Source organism: Salmo trutta, chromosome 15 (assembly GCF_901001165.1).
Source record: "Salmo trutta chromosome 15, fSalTru1.1, whole genome shotgun sequence".
NCBI classification, from domain to species: domain Eukaryota; kingdom Metazoa; phylum Chordata; class Actinopteri; order Salmoniformes; family Salmonidae; genus Salmo; species Salmo trutta.
This window is the reverse complement of record NC_042971.1, coordinates 36,155,941-36,173,903: the sequence shown is the minus strand read 5'-3', so window position 1 is coordinate 36,173,903 and position 17,963 is coordinate 36,155,941.

Here is a 17,963-nt window from a genome sequence, read left to right as displayed (position 1 = left end):
ACCCCGATTTGTCCGTCGGACTGCCAGATGGTGAAGCGTGTCCAATGGCGCCGAACTTTACACCACTCCAGCCGACGCTTTGTATTGCGCATGGTGATCTTAGACTTGTGTGCGGCTGCTCGGCCATGGAAACCCATTTAACGAAGCTTAATGAAGTTATTTAATGTTATTTAATTTAATGAAGTTATTGTGCTGACGTTGCTTCCAGAGGAAATTTGGAACAGACCATTTTTACGCACTACGCGCTTCAGCATTCGACGGTCCCATTCTGTTAGCTTGTGTAGCCTACCACTTCGCGGCTGAGCCATTGTTGCTCCTAGACGTTTCCAATTCACAGCCCTCACAGTTTACCGGGGCAGCTCTAGCAGGGCAAAAATTAGACAAACTGACTTGTTGGAAAGGTGGCATCCTATGACGGTGCCACCTTGAAAGTCACTGAGCTCTTCGGTATGTGCCATTCTACTGCCAATGTTTGTCTATGGAGATTGCATAGCTGTGTGATGGATTTTATACACCTGTCAGCAACAGGTGTTGCTGAAATAGCCGAATCCCCTAATTATCAAGGGGTGTCCAGTGTCCACATACTTTTGTGTATCTTTGAATGTATACCAATAAATTCTATACTCTAATTAACGGAGTTCTATGTACTGAAGTGGGTTAAGATTAAAACATTTCTCTTAACTCCACACAAATTAAATGGGGAAAACACATCAGTCAATTACAATATTACTGTTTATTCCATTTCAATGAAAATATGCAGATTAGGAGTCATCTTTCAAAGGATATATACACCAATATCTAGTTACATTTTACACTTTACAAGGGAAAAGAGTGCTGGACAGGTACATTTGTTGTGTATTTATAAATGTGTGTATTTCAATGAATTGATCATACGGACTTGATACAGACAGTTTTTTCTATTAGTAGCTGAATCCAGTCAGGCAAGTGAAATATTATAAGAACAGTGCTGTTGCGAGGGATAGGTCTACAGGCCATTTACTTGAACTGGTTAAATGGCTTGAATGATAACAAAGAACTTGGTAGACTAAATGCTACTGTAGTTTATTCGTTAACTCTGGAGCTGATCAGTCTGGTATCCAGGCTACACACGTTTTAGCTGTGACTCATGGGCTGTGACTTCAAAGCTAAATACAACCATACATCCCACAATTCTTTTTTTGCTTAAGCCTCGGTCATATTGGATGATTAATTATAAACATATTGATAAGAATATTCATAAACACAAAGAAAATGTAAGATTAGTACTGTTCAACTCATAAACTTCAATAGCCAGCATAGTTTGACATTTGGTCGACTGTGTTTATTTTTATGTCACTCTGAACTTCAAGTTTCAAATGGGCCACTTTTATAATCTTTACAGATATGTTTTATCCGATTCCCAAATGCCCCATATCATGGACCTGCCAAATCAAAAATGACTGCTTAAACTGGTCTGTGTGTAATGTAGTATTAGTTATAACCAAATATATAAAACATATAAAAAATAAAACCTTATCAAGCCTTATCCCCAAAACAATGGAAACCAGTATTTTGAAAATGAATTAATTTAACAAAAGACGCAATACAGACTGTTCCATTTGACTCAGGATGCAAATACTGGCACTTATTGACTTTGGCATTAAAGTGTTATGACCCACTCAACAGTCAGGAGTCTAACTGCAGCTTGTTGATTAGACGCAGTTAACTTATTGGTAACACTTGAAAATGTCACAATATATGTGTTATGTCCTCTGTTACAACGTGGACAAGTAACTGTTGAGAAACTGTCAATTACAGTATAACAACAAACTGTCTATTGTAGGTGGTTATTATAGGTACCACACCATTCTATATTACAGGCTTTAAAAACTAATGCTACCTAAAATTGTAATTTATTTGTAGGCCTATAGCCAATTGTTTTTAGTGTAACCTACTCCTCCGGAATTGAGCCTTTCATTGCAATACATATTGGTTAGTTAAACATTAGTAGCTGTTTCTTTTATTCTCCTCTGTGGAAAGAAAGAGAGGCTCTACTTTGCACATGATGTATAGTTCCTCCAATATAATTAGAATGATAATTATATGGTTTTAATTCTATTCATTCCAATTTATGGTTCCTCCATCTACATTCTTATCAGAGAAATCCCCATTGTCTTAGCACATCGATTCCGCCTGCACTGATGAGCGTTGCATTGGAGTGACACGATCTGACGTTAGACAATGATAAATCCCATCACTTCATGAAACAAACAGGTTAATGATACTACAGTACCTACTAAACAAACAGAAATACTACAAAACCTACTAAACCCACAGAAACAAAGCTCTTGACCTCATTGCTGGTGAAAAGTGTTTTTGTGATTTTGTGTTTTTCTTGTCTCAGATACAGTGTGTTAGTGTACCTTAATGATACCTATACCTTGCTGCTATGACATTTTCTCTATGTAAACCTCCTTACTTGCTGATGCAAAATTGACATGAACATTGGTGTATGCTTAACACAGAGGTGTTAAGCCAAGATTTTTTCTAAAAGTCATCATCAACCATCCCCCACAGATCACTAGACACATGATGCATTCTATATAGTAGTGGGAGATTAAGAAATTCCTGATGTTGCAGCCATTCACAGTGTTTAAAAATCAAGAGTCAATTTAATTGATTGACTAGAGAAAGTTAAGAGATTCCTGGGTAAGGGATTAAACTCAGTATAATAAAAAATTAAACAACTTTTGGGGGAAAATTAGTAAACCTTGCCAGAGAGTACAATTTTTGAGATAAGCTTTCATAAAGGTCAATTATCTTGATTTTGAGGGGGTATACAAACTGTCATTATAATACCTCATGACATAATCACCAATTTGCATAGGAAAACATTTATTAGAAATCATGGACTTAATCCATATGACCAGCTATGAGCTCCATGCTCCAATCTCCACTTCTTAATGCCTTTGTGCATTTAACACATGGAGCAAAATGTCATGTGTCATGATGATACACTTATATAGGCATAATGACACAGTTATGCATACACTTTCAACTAAAGTATTCCCTGTATTTAACTAAGTCATTTGATTTATTTTTTGTAAGAAGAAAAATGCAGTCAGTGTCTTCCACACCTTGTAGTATTCATAAAGCCATCTGGGGATAGTAACTGAACCACATAGCTCTGATAACCTAAGGGATTAAGTCAGTGATGGACGTCAACTGAAGGGCTGGGCCTTTAAAAAAAATAAAAATTCTGTTTAGAGTTAATAACGCTTCCGATCATTAAGCTTGAAATCTTTGCTTGGTACAAAATAAAATGTTTTACTCTGTATTCTGCAGCCCTCTAATAGCAGATCAGTGAAAGGCTGAAACACATCAGTGCTACTCGCAGTTTTCAAGAGGTGCAAGTGGAAACATGAATAATTGATGAGGTGGAAGAAGAAATGTCATGCAACTTTTGTTTTGCACTAAAGCACTGCCCCATTGCACAGTGTAAAATGCTAGTGGTGACGCAGGGTCTATAAGAAATATACATGTATACAGTATTGCACAAAGTCTGCACAACTCAATGTAAGTATTTTAAGAATGTACATTTTAATTCTGATTTGTTTATTAAATAGACTGGAGTAACATCTGCCAATATCTGTCTGTTGAAATATGAAACATATTGTCTCATAAACTCTGTTCATCCCTTAATCTTGGCACTGTCATTTGTATTACTTATTATTATTGCTTAAATGGCACTCATTTACATGAAAATCATATGTTTTATGACACAATGTGCAAGAACTTCATCTGTATTGTGTTGTATTAACCTCAAATCTAATTATTGGCTTTGATCATTGGTCCATTTGCAGTTATATGAGCAGACCAATTCTATATGGCTTCTATATGATGATATTGTATCATTATTTACTGAGACGTGTGCTCTGCTATACTGTAGGTCTATGTTGGTCTTTGTGCTTCACCAGCCTACAGATTTCTTTCTGTACGTTGTCACTGCATCTCTGTGAATGATGCTGTTTTAGACATAACCACAGGCAGACAGGGAACTGTTGTTTCAAGAAGATGCCCATGCACCACCTGTTTGTTATCGCCGAGTGCCAGGCTTCAGACACACAGGCAGTGAAGGGGACTACCAATCTGTGAACTGAAATGAAAATGATATATGGATCTATTTCAAATCTGCAAATGGCACTGTATGAAACAGCAAATGGTTTATTAAGACTTTCTACTTGACGATGAGGTGTGACCAGTGATGTATATAAATGTACATATATACGCATGCTGAAGGAAAATAGAGCCAATTTTGTTGGAAAGGAAAGGGTTAACACTGAGTTTTGTTTGGTGGTTTCTTGGGCGATAAATCTAGCTAGCTAAATCAGCCATTGGCTAGTCCATCAGAAGCTAGATAGAAGGCATCTGCCATCTACTCTCTTTATGTAGTGTTGTGTTGTCTCTCTTGTCGTGATGTGTGTTTTCTCCTATATTTATATTTAAAAAATATAGTTTTTATCCCAGCCCGTCCCCGCAGGAGGCCTTTTGCCTTTTGGTAGGCCGTCATTGTAAATAAGAATTTGTTCTTAACTGACTTGCTTAGTTAAATAAAGGTTCAAATAAATTACATTAAAAATGTAACTGTATTAGGTCCACATTTTGGAGTGACAGTGGAATCAACCAATCACATTTTGACCGTTTTTACGAAGAATATGGAAACTTCAGCCTTCTCAAAGGCCAACAGGTCACAGGAGCAGTAGATTTCCCATGGTCTAGCTAGCTATTTTTTGTTGAAAGCCAGTTTGCAGCGGCAGCAGCAGGTGTTATTGAAGAGGATGTTGTTGCTAATTTGTTAACTTTTCCCTTTTCAAGAATAACTTTCAATAGGAAGTTAAGTTTAAATGATCATCATCTGGTGAGTGGAACTGTTTTTTTAATTGGAGCTCGCTGTTAGCCATCTCTTTGAAAATAACTTGTGTGTGAAACATTGATGCATTTAAACTTTAGGTCACAGGTTACTTTGTGCTAAACGTGAAATATTTTCTGCAATGGGAAGTAATAGTTGTACATTTCGATAAGGAAATGCTTAGCCTAATGGTTGTGTTTTTGTATTCTTATGATTGGGACCTACTGGCTTATTATGTCAGAGTGAATGGACTGCTTATCTTTAACATCATGCTGTGTGTGGCTGCTTTCTTTCCATCAGCCCTATGTAGTGGTGCCTGGAGAAGTGGGTATACTCTGCACAACGAAGGAAAGGCACCCTGTGTGAAAATTCCTATGTTTTTCTGTTATTATTATTATTATTATTAAACCTTTATTTAACCAGGAAGGGCTCATTGAGATTTAAAATCTCCTTTTCAAGAGCGTCCTGGCCAAGATAGGCAGCACCAAGTCATTACAAAAATTACAGACAAACAACATGAAAAACTACAAATAATCTCATAAAAACCATAGAATTCACAAGAGTATAACAAAATCAAAAACAGCAAATTAAAAACATTCACATGTCAGGGAATCAGTCTCAAGATCATTCATCAGTGATTTAAAAATACCAATCGGGACAAGTTCTTCCAGTTTAAAAGTATTTTGTAAGGCGTTCCAAGACGATGGCGCAGAGTACATAAAAGCCCTTTTACCAAATTCAGTTCGGACATTTGTAACAGTTAGCAGGATAAAGTCCAGCGAACGAAGAGAGTACCCACCACATTTCTGAACAATAAAAATGCCCAAATAAAATGGTAGTAAACCCAAAATGGCTTTGTAAATAAAAGTATACCAGTGACTGAGCCTACGAGTGACTAGAGAAGGCCAGCCAACCCTGGTATACAAAGTGCAGTGGTGTGTAAGGGTTTTGCAGTTTAAAATAAATCTCAAAGTGCCATGGTAAAGGGTGTCAATTGATCTCAAACACTGAGCGGAAGCATTCATATATAAAATATCCCCATAGTCTAGTAAAGGCATAAATGTAGCTGATACTAGCCTCCTTCTGGCTTCAAAAGAAAAACAGGCCTTATTCCTAAAATAAAATCCCAATTTAAGCTTCAATGTTTTTGTAAGTTGTTGAATATGCAATTTCAAAGAGAGGCCGTCATCAATTAAAATTCCAAGATATTTATATGAGGTTACAGTCTCAATCTCAATGCCCTGACAGGTAATAATAGGTGAAAAGTTCATAGGTCTATTTCTTGCTTTAGAAAACACCATTAGTTTAGTTTTGTCAGTATTGAGGATAAGCTTCAACTGACACAAGGTATGTTGAACAGTATTAAAAGCATTTTGTAAGTTCTGGAAAGCTTTTCTAAGAGACGAGGCACAACAGTAAATAACAGTATCATCAGCATAAAAATGAAGTTGCGCATTTTGGACATTTTTGTCTAAATTATTTATATAAATAGTGAATAAGAGAGAACCAAGTACAGAGCCTTGGGGCACACCATTACAGACAGACAATTTAACAGACATGAGCCCATCAGAATGAGTGCACTAAGTTCTATCATACAGATAGTTAGCAAACCATGCAACTGCATGCTCCGAAAGACCTACACTTGACAATCTCTGCCTCAGTATAGCATGATCAACTGTATCAAAAGCCTTAGAGAGATCAATAAAAAGTGAGACACAGTGCTGTTTTTTGTCAAGGGCTTCAGTGATATCATTTAAAACCTTCATGGCTGCTGTAATTGTGCTATGCTTCTTCCTGAAGCCCGATTGATACATTGATAAAATAGATTTAGTAAATAAAAACTCTTTTAGCTGTTCACTCACAAGGGTTTCAAGTATTTTCACCAGGGGTGACAGCTTTGAGATTGGCCTATAATTATTTAAAAGAGTTGGATCTGTTATTTTTATTTTTCATATACATTTTTCAGATTTGCATTCTCAAAATCAAACTTTATGTTTTATAGAAAAACAATAAAAATGGCATGTTCTAAGTCCACAACAATGCTTAAACTACATCAGGAGACCATTTTGGAGGCCTGGGAAACATCTACAAAATATATTTTTGGGGGTGGGGGGTGCTGAGGAGTATTTTTGTAATAATAATGTATTCTTTTTTTGTTTTTGCTCAATCTGATTGGGTTGGTCTGGCTCCTCCGAGGGTGGGTAAATGGGGCATGATGACTGAATTGTGCATCACAAATAACTAACCAAGACTTCGGACTAAACTTTTTCAATACCTGGTTTGCATACCCATTGTTGCCTTAGTTAGCATTTACTGGTAGATATCATAAGTTGAAATGAGAGATCAGCTTCCATCAAGGTAATTGTCTGCATAATTTCCAATCCCCCATATATTTTTGTAAATATATCAAATATATACAGTACTAGTTAAAAGATTAGATACACCCACTCATTCCAGGGTTTTTCTTTATTTGTACTATTTTCTACATGGTAGAATAATAGTGAAGACATCAACACTATGAAATAACACGAATGGAATCATGTAGTAACCAAAAAAGTGTTAAACAAGTCAAAATATATTGTCAGTGTCAGTATAGTGGAGGTGAGGATAGAGTCAAGCGCAGGACACCGAACTGAGTAAAATAACGTAATTTACTCTAGAAAACTCATAAGTCAAAATCCACGCAGAGATAAACAATCTTGACAATACACAACTAACACGACGAACAACAAAACAATAACGCACAAAACATCATGAGAACCAGAAGGTTAAATAGGGAAAATAATCATAACGAGATGGGAACCAGGTGTGAACAATCAAGACATAACAAATGGAAAAAGAAACATGGATCGGTGGTAGCTAGAAAGCCGGTGACGATGACCGCCGAACGCCGCCCGAACAAGGAGAGGCACCAACTTCAACGGAAGTCGTGACATATATTTTATATTAGAGATTCTTCAAAGTAGGCACCCTTTGCCTTGATGACAGCTTTGCACACTCTTGGCATTCTCTCAACCAGCTTCATGAGGTAGTCACCTGGAATGCATTTCAATTAACAGGTGTGCCTTGTTAAAAGTTAATTTGTGGAATTTCTTTCCTTCTTAATGTATTTGAGCCAATCAGCTGTGTTGTGACAAAGTAGGAGTTTACAGAAGATAGCCTTATTTGGTAAAAGACAAGTCCATATTGTGGCAAAAAGAACTCAAATAAGCAAAGAGAAATTACAGTCCATCATTACTTTAAGACATGAAGGTCAGTCAATAAAGAACATTTCAAGAACTTTGAAAGTTTCTTCAAATGCAGTCACCAAAACCATCAAGCGTTATAATGAAACTGGCTCGCATGAGGACCGCTATAGGAAAGGAAGACCCAGAGTTACCTCTACTGCAGAGGATAAGTTCATTAGAGTTACCAGCCTCAGAAAATGCAGCCCAAATAAATACTTCAGAGTTCAAGTGACAGACACATCTCAACATCAACGGTTCAAAGGAGACTGTGTGAATCAGGCCTTCATGGTCGAATTACTGCAAAGAAACCACTACTAAAGGACACAAATAAGAAGAGACTTGCTTAGGTCAAGAAACACGAACAATGGACATTAGACCAGTGGAAATTTGTCCTTTGGTCTGATGAGTCCAAATTTGCGATTTTTGGTTCCAACCGCCGTGTCTTTGTGAGACACAGAGTAGGTCGAGATGATCTCCGCATGTGTGGTTCCCACCATAAAGCATGGATGAGGAAGTGTCATCCAAGCCAATTTTTACTCCTGAACTTTTTTGCCTTGCAATAAAAGGGGTTGAGTACTTATTGACTCAAGACATTTGAGCTTTTCATTTTTAATTAATTTGTACAAAAAAAATCTCACTTTAATACATTTTAAATTCAGGCTGTAACGCAACAGGATGTAGAAAAAGGGATGTTAACACTTTCTGAAGGCACTGTATATGTTAACATATGTGTTTATATACATCATTGGGTGAGACAGTGAATTCATATATACTGTAATTATGGTTCATGAGAGCACTACAGAAAAGTTTGTTAAAGTCTGTAAAAGATTAAATGAAGTAATAATGGTTTATTCAACATTAAATGGAATTTTTAAGGAATGTCTATATGATAGTTAGAGTGGAAAAGAGTATTAGCATGTTGTACTGTTAATAAATGTATCCGGCCATAATCTGCTGTGTGTAACATGTACGCTGGGAGTCGGGAAGCAAGTACAGAGAGTGAATCATTTAATAAATAAACGAAACATGGAACAAAACAAGAAACACGAAAAACACAGACAAGAAACAGAATCAATATCGACCAAGGAAAGAACCAAGGGGAGTGACAGATATAGGGGAGGTAATCAGGAAGGTGATGGAGTCCAGGTGAATCTCATGAGACCCAGGTGCGTGTAACGATGGTGGCAGGTGTGCGTAATAATCTGCCGACGTCAAGAGCCGGAGAGGGGGAGCGGGAGTACACGTGACACTGTGTTAGCATTCAGTAACATTCAGGCTACTGGCTTTGAGCTGAAGAAAGCAATAACCGGATGCAATTAAGTTCTCATCCGTTGCTGGAGGGGGTGTAAATGACATTCATTTAACTTTGTGAAGGCATACCATGAATTACCATTTACCTAGCAAATAATGCTAAAGTTCTCATCTATGGCGAAGCAATTGACATGCATTTCACTTTGTGTGGGTCTGGTGTTTGAGTTAGGCCTACAGACATGTTACTGTCTCACAGATCCAGAAGAACGAATTGCTGCATGTTTCATCATTCCAGCTCTGTAAGGGATCATTGAAGGTAGCAGGGTGCATCAGCTCAATACAGTCCTCAGTTCAATGCATGTTATTAGGCTCTCCAAGCATCTAAAAATCTAAAAACACACAATACAATCAGATTGTCAATGTTGCACCAATTCTGTAAAAGACACTAAAATAATTTTCTTACCTTATGGTCAGTGGTGTGCCGTCCACCCATGTCATGGTCGATTCCATTTCTATGTCAGACAGACCAATCCAGTACCTCATCTTTTGGAATCCATGGATAAATTCCTAGCATATTGGCAGAAAAAAATATATTGGCATACTGGCATCAACAGTCCCACACTAGTTTCCCTCCTTTCTTTCTCTCACCTGTTCCTCTTTGCTGTTTATGATCACCAGGTCTGCTCCTCTCCCCTTGCAGTCTTTTCTACTCTCCTCCCAGGATTTAGTTTCAGTAGAGATGTAATACCAACTGGAGCCGAAAAACCTCCATCCCCGTCTTAACATCCCTGTTGAAAAGCAGCATAATAGAGCAGTAGAAAAGTAGCACTCCATATTGACACAAAAACCTCTTAGTAAATTATCCATTTATATATATAAATATATATATATATATATATATGTATACTGCTGAAAAAAATAAAGGGAACACTTAAACAACACAATGTAACTCCAAGTCAATCACACTTCTGTGAAATCAAACTGTCCACTTAGGAAGCAACACTGATTGACAATAAATTTCACATGCTGTTGTGCAAATGGAATAGACAACAGGTGGAAATTATAGGCAATTAGCAAGACACCCCCAATAAAGGAGTGGTTCTGCAGGTGGTGACCATAGACCACTTCTCAGTTCCTATGCTTCCTGGCTGATGTTTTGGTCACTTTTGAATGCTGGCGGTGCTTTCACTCTAGTGGTAGCATGAGACGGAGTCTACAACCCACACAAGTGGCTCAGGTAGTGCAGCTCATCCAGGATGGCACATCAATGCGAGCTGTGGCAAGAAGGTTTGCTGTGTCTGTCAGCGTAGTGTCCAGAGCATGGAGGCGCTACCAGGAGACAGGCCAGTACATCAGGAGACGTGGAGGAGGCCGTAGGAGGGCAACAACCCAGCAGCAGGACCGCTATCTCCGCCTTTGTGCAAGGAGGAGCAGGAGGAGCACTGCCAGAGCCCTGCAAAATGACCTCCAGCAGACCACAAATGTGCATGTGTCTGCTCAAACGGTCAGAAACAGACTCCATGAGGGTAGTATGAGGGCCCGACGTCCACAGGTGGGGGTTGTGCTTACAGCCCAACACCATGCAGGACGTTTGGCATTTGCCAGAGAACACCAAGATTGGCAAATTCGCCACTGGCGCCCTGTGCTCTTCACAGATGAAAGCAGGTTCACACTGAGCACATGTGACAGACGTGACAGAGTCTGGAGACGCCGTGGAGAACGTTCTGCTGCCTGCAACATCCTCCAGCATGACCGGTTTGGCGGTGGGTCAGTCATGGTGTGGGGTGGCATTTATTTGGGGGGCCACACAGCCCTCCATGTGCTCGCCAGAGGTAGCCTGACTGCCATTAGGTACTGAGATGAGATCCTCAGACCCCTTCTGAGACCATATGCTGGTGCGGTTGGCCCTGGGTTCCTCCTAATGCAAGACAATGCTAGACCTCATGTGGCTGGAGTGTGTCAGCAGTTCCTGCAAGAGGAAGGCATTGATGCTATGGACTGGCCCGCCCGTTCCCCAGACCTGAATCCAATTGAGCACATCTGGGACATCATGTCTCGCTCCATAAGCCAACGCCACGTTGCACCACAGACTGTCCAGGAGTTGGCGGATGCTTTAGTCCAGGTCTGGGAGGAGATCCCTCAGGAGACCATCCGCCACCTCATCAGGAGCATGCCCAGGCGTTGTAGGGAGGTCATACAGCCACACTACAGGCACGTGGAGGCCACACACACTACAGAGCCTCATTTTGACTTGTTTTAAGGACATTACATCAAAGTTGGATCAGCCTGTAGTGTGGTTTTCCACTTTAATTTTGAGTGTGACTCCAAATCCAGACCTCCATGGGTTAATAAATTGGATTCCCATTAATTATTTTTGTGTGATTTTGTTGTCAGCACATTCAACTATGTAAAGAAATAAGTATTTAATAAGATTATTTCTTTCATTCAGATCTAGGATGTGTTATTTTAGTGTTCCCTTTATTTTTTTGAGCAGTATATATATATATATATATATATATATATATATATATATATATATAATGGTTGTTTAAGGATTCCAAGATGGTGAATCAATGACTGTTTACTCTCTCGCACTCCCTTTTCAGATAAAGTACAACTCACCTAGCACACAGTTGAAACTGATCTCTCACTTTAGTCATGGTATCATAATTTGTCTTCATCTGGTCTATAGCTTTAATTAACTGGTCTCTCTCGTTAATTAACTGGTCTCTCTCATTAGTCACGGCATTGAAACTGGTCTGTGCCTGGTCTCTCTCGTTAGACATGGCAGTGAAACTGGTCTGTGCCTGGTCTCTCTCGTTAGACATGGCAGTGAAACTGGTCTGTGCCTGGTCTCTCTCGTTAGACATGGCAGTGAAACTGGTCTGTGCCTGGTCTCTCTCGTTAGACATGGCAGTGAAACTGGTCTGTGCCTGGTCTCTCTCGTTAGACATGGCAGTGAAACTGGTCTGTGCCTGGTCTCTCTCGTTAGACATGGCAGTGAAACTGGTCTCTAGATGGTTTCTCTCTTTTAAAGTGACATTGAAAAGGGTCCGTAGCTGGTCAGTCTCTTCAGTTAGGTTATTGTAACTGGTCTGTAACCAGTGTATCAGTGCAGAGTTGGCTGTAAGAAGAGAAGCTAGGGTTTAGATGGCAGAAAGAGCCTTTGATTCATGAGCTGTTTGTTATTTTCAGCATTATATGTACAACTCCTTTATCTTTGAAAAACATGCAGTTTAAGATTCTGCAGTTACAAGCATGTCATTACTGTAGTTTGTATAATTTTCCTGATTTTGCTGTCTAACTATATTTCAAAGCTATTTTGTCAGAAATCATTTCACTCACAGAAGAGGTGCAGGGAGACATTGAGTCAATGTTAATTGTACAACACACAGCAGACCAAAGCTCACAGCGACCAGTCTGTAGACTCTTCTCCCTGGCCCTGTATTCTCAGCTCCTGAGACGGTTAGGAAACAGCAGAGGAAGGCACTGAATAACGCCTGTCTACTTCTTGACAATGACATTGATTGCACAAATAGCAAGGCAGTAACCTAATTTGTGTGGTCCCTAAAAACAAAACGCATCCTCATGATGACACATTATAACCGTTTATAACATATATTTGTCCATGGAAGAGGAATTTAGCCTGACAGGATGTTAGGATGTTGGTTTGAATCCAACATCATAACATTTGCACTTTGCATTTAACAGAGTACAATGCAATTTGGATAAGCTGTCTTACCCGTTTTTGCTGCCTCCTCTGAATCATTTGCTGCAGTCTTCATGTGTATATCCTTTGTATCCTCAGAAAGGTTTCCATGGTTCACATTGATTTCAGAATTTCCTGCTCTGACAATGTCTTCCATCTCTTGTGATGAAGTATGCGTGGTGACAGTGTGGTTCTCCACAATGGACAAGCTCTGTGATTAAGGAACGTATTTAAGCCAATTGAAAACAGGAAGCTGGTATATCAGGGACAACATTTAAATGTTTTTCTTATCATTATTCTTCCTCCTATATATTGCCCTACCTTTCAGGTCTCAACTTCTGTCAAAGTTTTCATGTGGTTTTGGCACAGAGGAAAAGATACAGTGTCATTGTTCTTATTGTTATTGATTGATATCCTGGAAAAGTGGTTTCCTCTCCATTGATGTTATGCTTTACTGGTACCATTGCTTCCCAGCATGATAATTATAAGTGTCAAAAAACCTGTCATTCAAAGTAGTAGTAGACAGGAATAGAAAAAGTATGTTGGGCTACTACAGTGTTAAATTGTTTTAAATCCATGAGTGATGATTCATTGGAAGATGGTATTTACAAAATTAAACCCTTTACACCAATAGTTGTCAAAAGTGCTTTAGTAGGACCTAACCTGGCCTGGACCCCAAAAGATCAAGCAGAAGCACAGTGGCAAGGAAAACTCCCTAGAAGGAAGAAACCTCGAGAGGACCCATAATCAAACATACAGTGCATTCTGAAAATATTCAGACCCCTTCCCTTTTTTCACATTTTGTTATGTTACAGCCTTATTCTAAAATACAAAAATCCTCATCAATCTACACACAATACCCCATAATGACAAAGCAAAAACAGGTTTAGATTTTTTGGAAATTAAAAAAAAAAATCTGAAATACCTTATTTACATAAGTATTCAGACCCTTTGCTATTAGAATCGAAATTGAGCTCAGGTGCATCTTGCTTCTATTGATCATCTTTGAGCTGTTTATACAACTTCATTGGAGTCCACCTGTGGTAAATTAAATTGATTGGACATGATTTGGAAAGGCACGCACCTGTCTATATAAGGTCCCACAGTGGCATCCTTCATTTTTAAATGGAAGAAGTTTGGAACCACCAAGACTCTTCCTAGAGCTAGCTGCCCGGCCAAACTGAGCAATCGGGGGAGAAGGGCTTGGTCATGATTGTGAAAAAATAGCACATTCCACCTCCCACAATCCCGTGGCGCAAGTGAAAACATGAATAATTGATGATGTGGATGATAAAAATGCATGCAACTTTTGTTAAGCACTTAAGCACTACCACTTTTGCACATTTTAAGGCCAGGATCAGCAGTAACCCGCGTTAACCGATAAACACATAGCTTGTCATTGCTTTTGTTTAGGCAGTGTCGGAGATGTAACTGAGTTGGAGCTGTCAAATCGGTGATCATCTGCTTTTATGGTCATTGTCACTGAAACCACACCCATCCTAATATCCCACCCCATTAGAAGTTCAAAACGAGAAAGTTTAGGCTATGTATACACTGAACAAAAATACATGTAAAGTGTTGGTCTCATGTTTCATGAGCTGAAATAAGATCCACAAAATTTTCCAAACTCACACCTTATTTTTGGGAGGAACAAATCTGTTTACATCCCTGTTAGTGAGCATTTCTCCTTTGCCAAGATAATCCATCCACCTGACAGGTGTGGCATATCAAGAAGCTGATTAAACAGCATGGTCATTACACAGGTGCACCTTGTGCTGGGGACAATAAAAAGGCCACTCAAAGATGTGCCATTTTGTCACACAACACAATTCCACAGATATCTCAAGTGTTGAGGGAGAGTGCAATTGTCATGCTGACCGCAGGAATGTCCACCAGAGCTGTTGCCAGAGAATTGAATGTTAATTTCTTTAGCATAACCCGCCTCCATTGTCGCTTTAGAGAATTTATAGTACGTTCAACCAGCCTCACAATCGCAGACCACGTGTAACTGAGGATTATTTCTATCTGTAATAAAGCCCTTTTGTGGGAAAAACTCATTTTGATTGGCTGGGCCTGGCTCCCCAGTAGGTGGGGCTAGCTCCAAATTGAATGGGCCTAAGCCCACCCATGGCTGCCCATATAAGGAAATTCATAGATTAGGGCCTAATGAATTTATTTCAATTGACTGATTTACTTATATGAACTGTACCTCAGTAAAATATTTTAAATTGTTGCATGTTACATTTATATTTTTGTTCAATATAGAAATAATGACACTCAAATTGAAAATAATTAGGCAAAACCAAAATAATAAGGATTTACATTAGCCAATAGCTCAATTCAATCTGTGGCGCTGAAGATCTACGCTATAGCGTGATTTAAATTTAAAGGCAATGTTCCCGCTTGTTCACAGTAAGCTAAACGCTGCATATGTTGGATCAATCGGAAATTACCTTTAAAATTAATTCATACTAAAGTACAGATCTTCAGTGCTATGTATTGAATCGAGCCACTAATCAAGTTGTAGATTACATCACACATTCCAGTATTCGAACTTGTAATGCGGCTGCATTGGATTTCTACAAATGCAACTTGGTGCATCCAATGGCAATGTCTGCGATAGGTATACCGCTGGGAGCAGCTTGTGGATTTGACAGCTCCAATGAAGTTACACTGCTTAAACAAAATCAATAAGTATGCGTTTGTTACCGTGGGTTACCGCACATCAGATTAAATCCTGGTCTAAATCGCTAGGGATGATTTATGGTCTATAATAAATATAGCCTACATGTATACAGTATTGCACAAAGTCTGCACAACTCAATGTAGCTGTCTTAAGAATATACTTTTTCATACTGATTGTTTGTTAAATAGACTGGAGTAGCATCTGCCAATCTGTCTGTTGAAATATGAAATATGTTTTCTTAAACTCTGTTCATCCCTTAATCTTGGTATTGTCACTTCTATTACTCTATATTGTTTGATTGGCACCCATTTACATGAAAATTACATGAATTATTACAGAATGCGCAAGAACTTCATCTGTATTATGTTGTATTAACATCAAATCTAATTATTGGCTTTGATCATTGGTCCATTTGCACTAATATGGGCAGACCAATTCTATATGGCTTCAATATGATATGATATTGTATCATTATTTACTGAGCGGTGTTCTCTGCTATACTGTAGGTCTATGTTTCATGCTTTGTCATTTGCAGAAGATTCCTTTCTATTTGAGTTCACAGATTAGTAATTGACATGCATTTAAATTTGGGTGGGTTTTTTCTCACTTTCTCACAGATCCAAAAGTCACATGTTTCATCATTCTAGATCTGTAATGGATCATCATCAAAATCAGGGTGTAACAAGTCCTCATATTCATTAATGTCATTCGGCTCACCAATCTCCCAGAACCTTCGTTTTCTGAGGAAAATATAGACAGAATTTGTTTATATTGTTATTCATTCATATCCTGGAATATGATTCTCCAGTGATGTCATACTTTACTGAGAGGTGTTCTCTGCTATAATACTGTAGGTCTATGTTGGTCTTTGTGCTGCACCAACCTCCAGATTTCATTCTCTATGTTTCACTGCATCTCTGTAAATGATGCCATTTAAGACAGGCAGATAGGGAACAGTCATTTCAAGAAGTTGGTTGAGTCCAAATGTAGCGTCATACCAAAGAAGAATGAACACACAGATTAGCTTCTTGAGATGGTTTCTGAGAGTTTGACCAGAAATTCTTAGGTTTTGCAAACCCACAGTTTCATCAGCTGTCCGGATTGGTGGTCTCAGACGATCCCACAGGTGAAGAAGCCAGATGTGGAGGTCCTTGGCTGGCGTGGTGTTATGGGAATTATTTTATCCCCATGATAATAATTTAACAATCAATAAGCTTTGACTAATCCCCAAGGTTTGTAAGACAATGGGTTAATAATAATTAGGCAAAGACTCAGCATCTGCAAAATGTTCGTAGTTTATTCAGAGAACGTTCTGCCCAACATTGACAAAGAAGTTCATTTTATCCTCTCTCTCCGCTTATGCACACACCTCCACACAAACAGTAGATAACCTACTCACATACATACACACAAACAGTAGATGAATGTATCCCTCCCCGGACTTCTCACAACTGTTAATCACTATCCAGCGCTGTCTGTGCTTTCCCCCCGAGATTACTGAGACCTTGAGAGTTACTCCCATATTTCCTCCAAAGCCTCTCAAAGTTGCTAGGTCAGGTAGAACAAATGTCTACAGTTCTCTTAGGTCCACTAATACGCACACACATTTCTCTCCCTCTCCAGCCTCTACTAGACCTTTATGGGACTTACGTTCAGTACTTTAACTATTCATTATACATTCTACATCAACTACTAATTACTAATTAGATAAGTTTTAGAGTGGATTCTTTACTCATTTACCTATAATAATTTATTTCACTTATCACGTGGTTACACGTGGTCTGCGGTTGTGAGGCCAGTTGGATGCACTGCCAAATTCTCTAAAACGACGTTGGAAGTGGCTAATGGTAGAGAAATTAACATTAAATTCTCTGGCAACATCTCTGGTGGACATTCCTGCAGTCAGTATGTCAGTTGCACGCTCCCTCAAAACTTCTTCTTCTTCTATGGTATATTGGCAATCACACAATTTAATGTCCCAAAAAAAACTGAACTACCAAAAAAAGTATAAATTAAATAAATCAAACAACTTTTCTGTTAAAAAAATAAAAATAAAACCGATCTGATCCCTACACAGGTTCAAGGAGAACCTGGGAGGGCGGGTCTTCCGGCTCCAGTACCCCTTGCAAGTCTTCAGAGGTAAAATCTTTGAGTCCCAAAAACGTTTATGCCGCAGCCACAATAATATCCAGTTTTTCCACT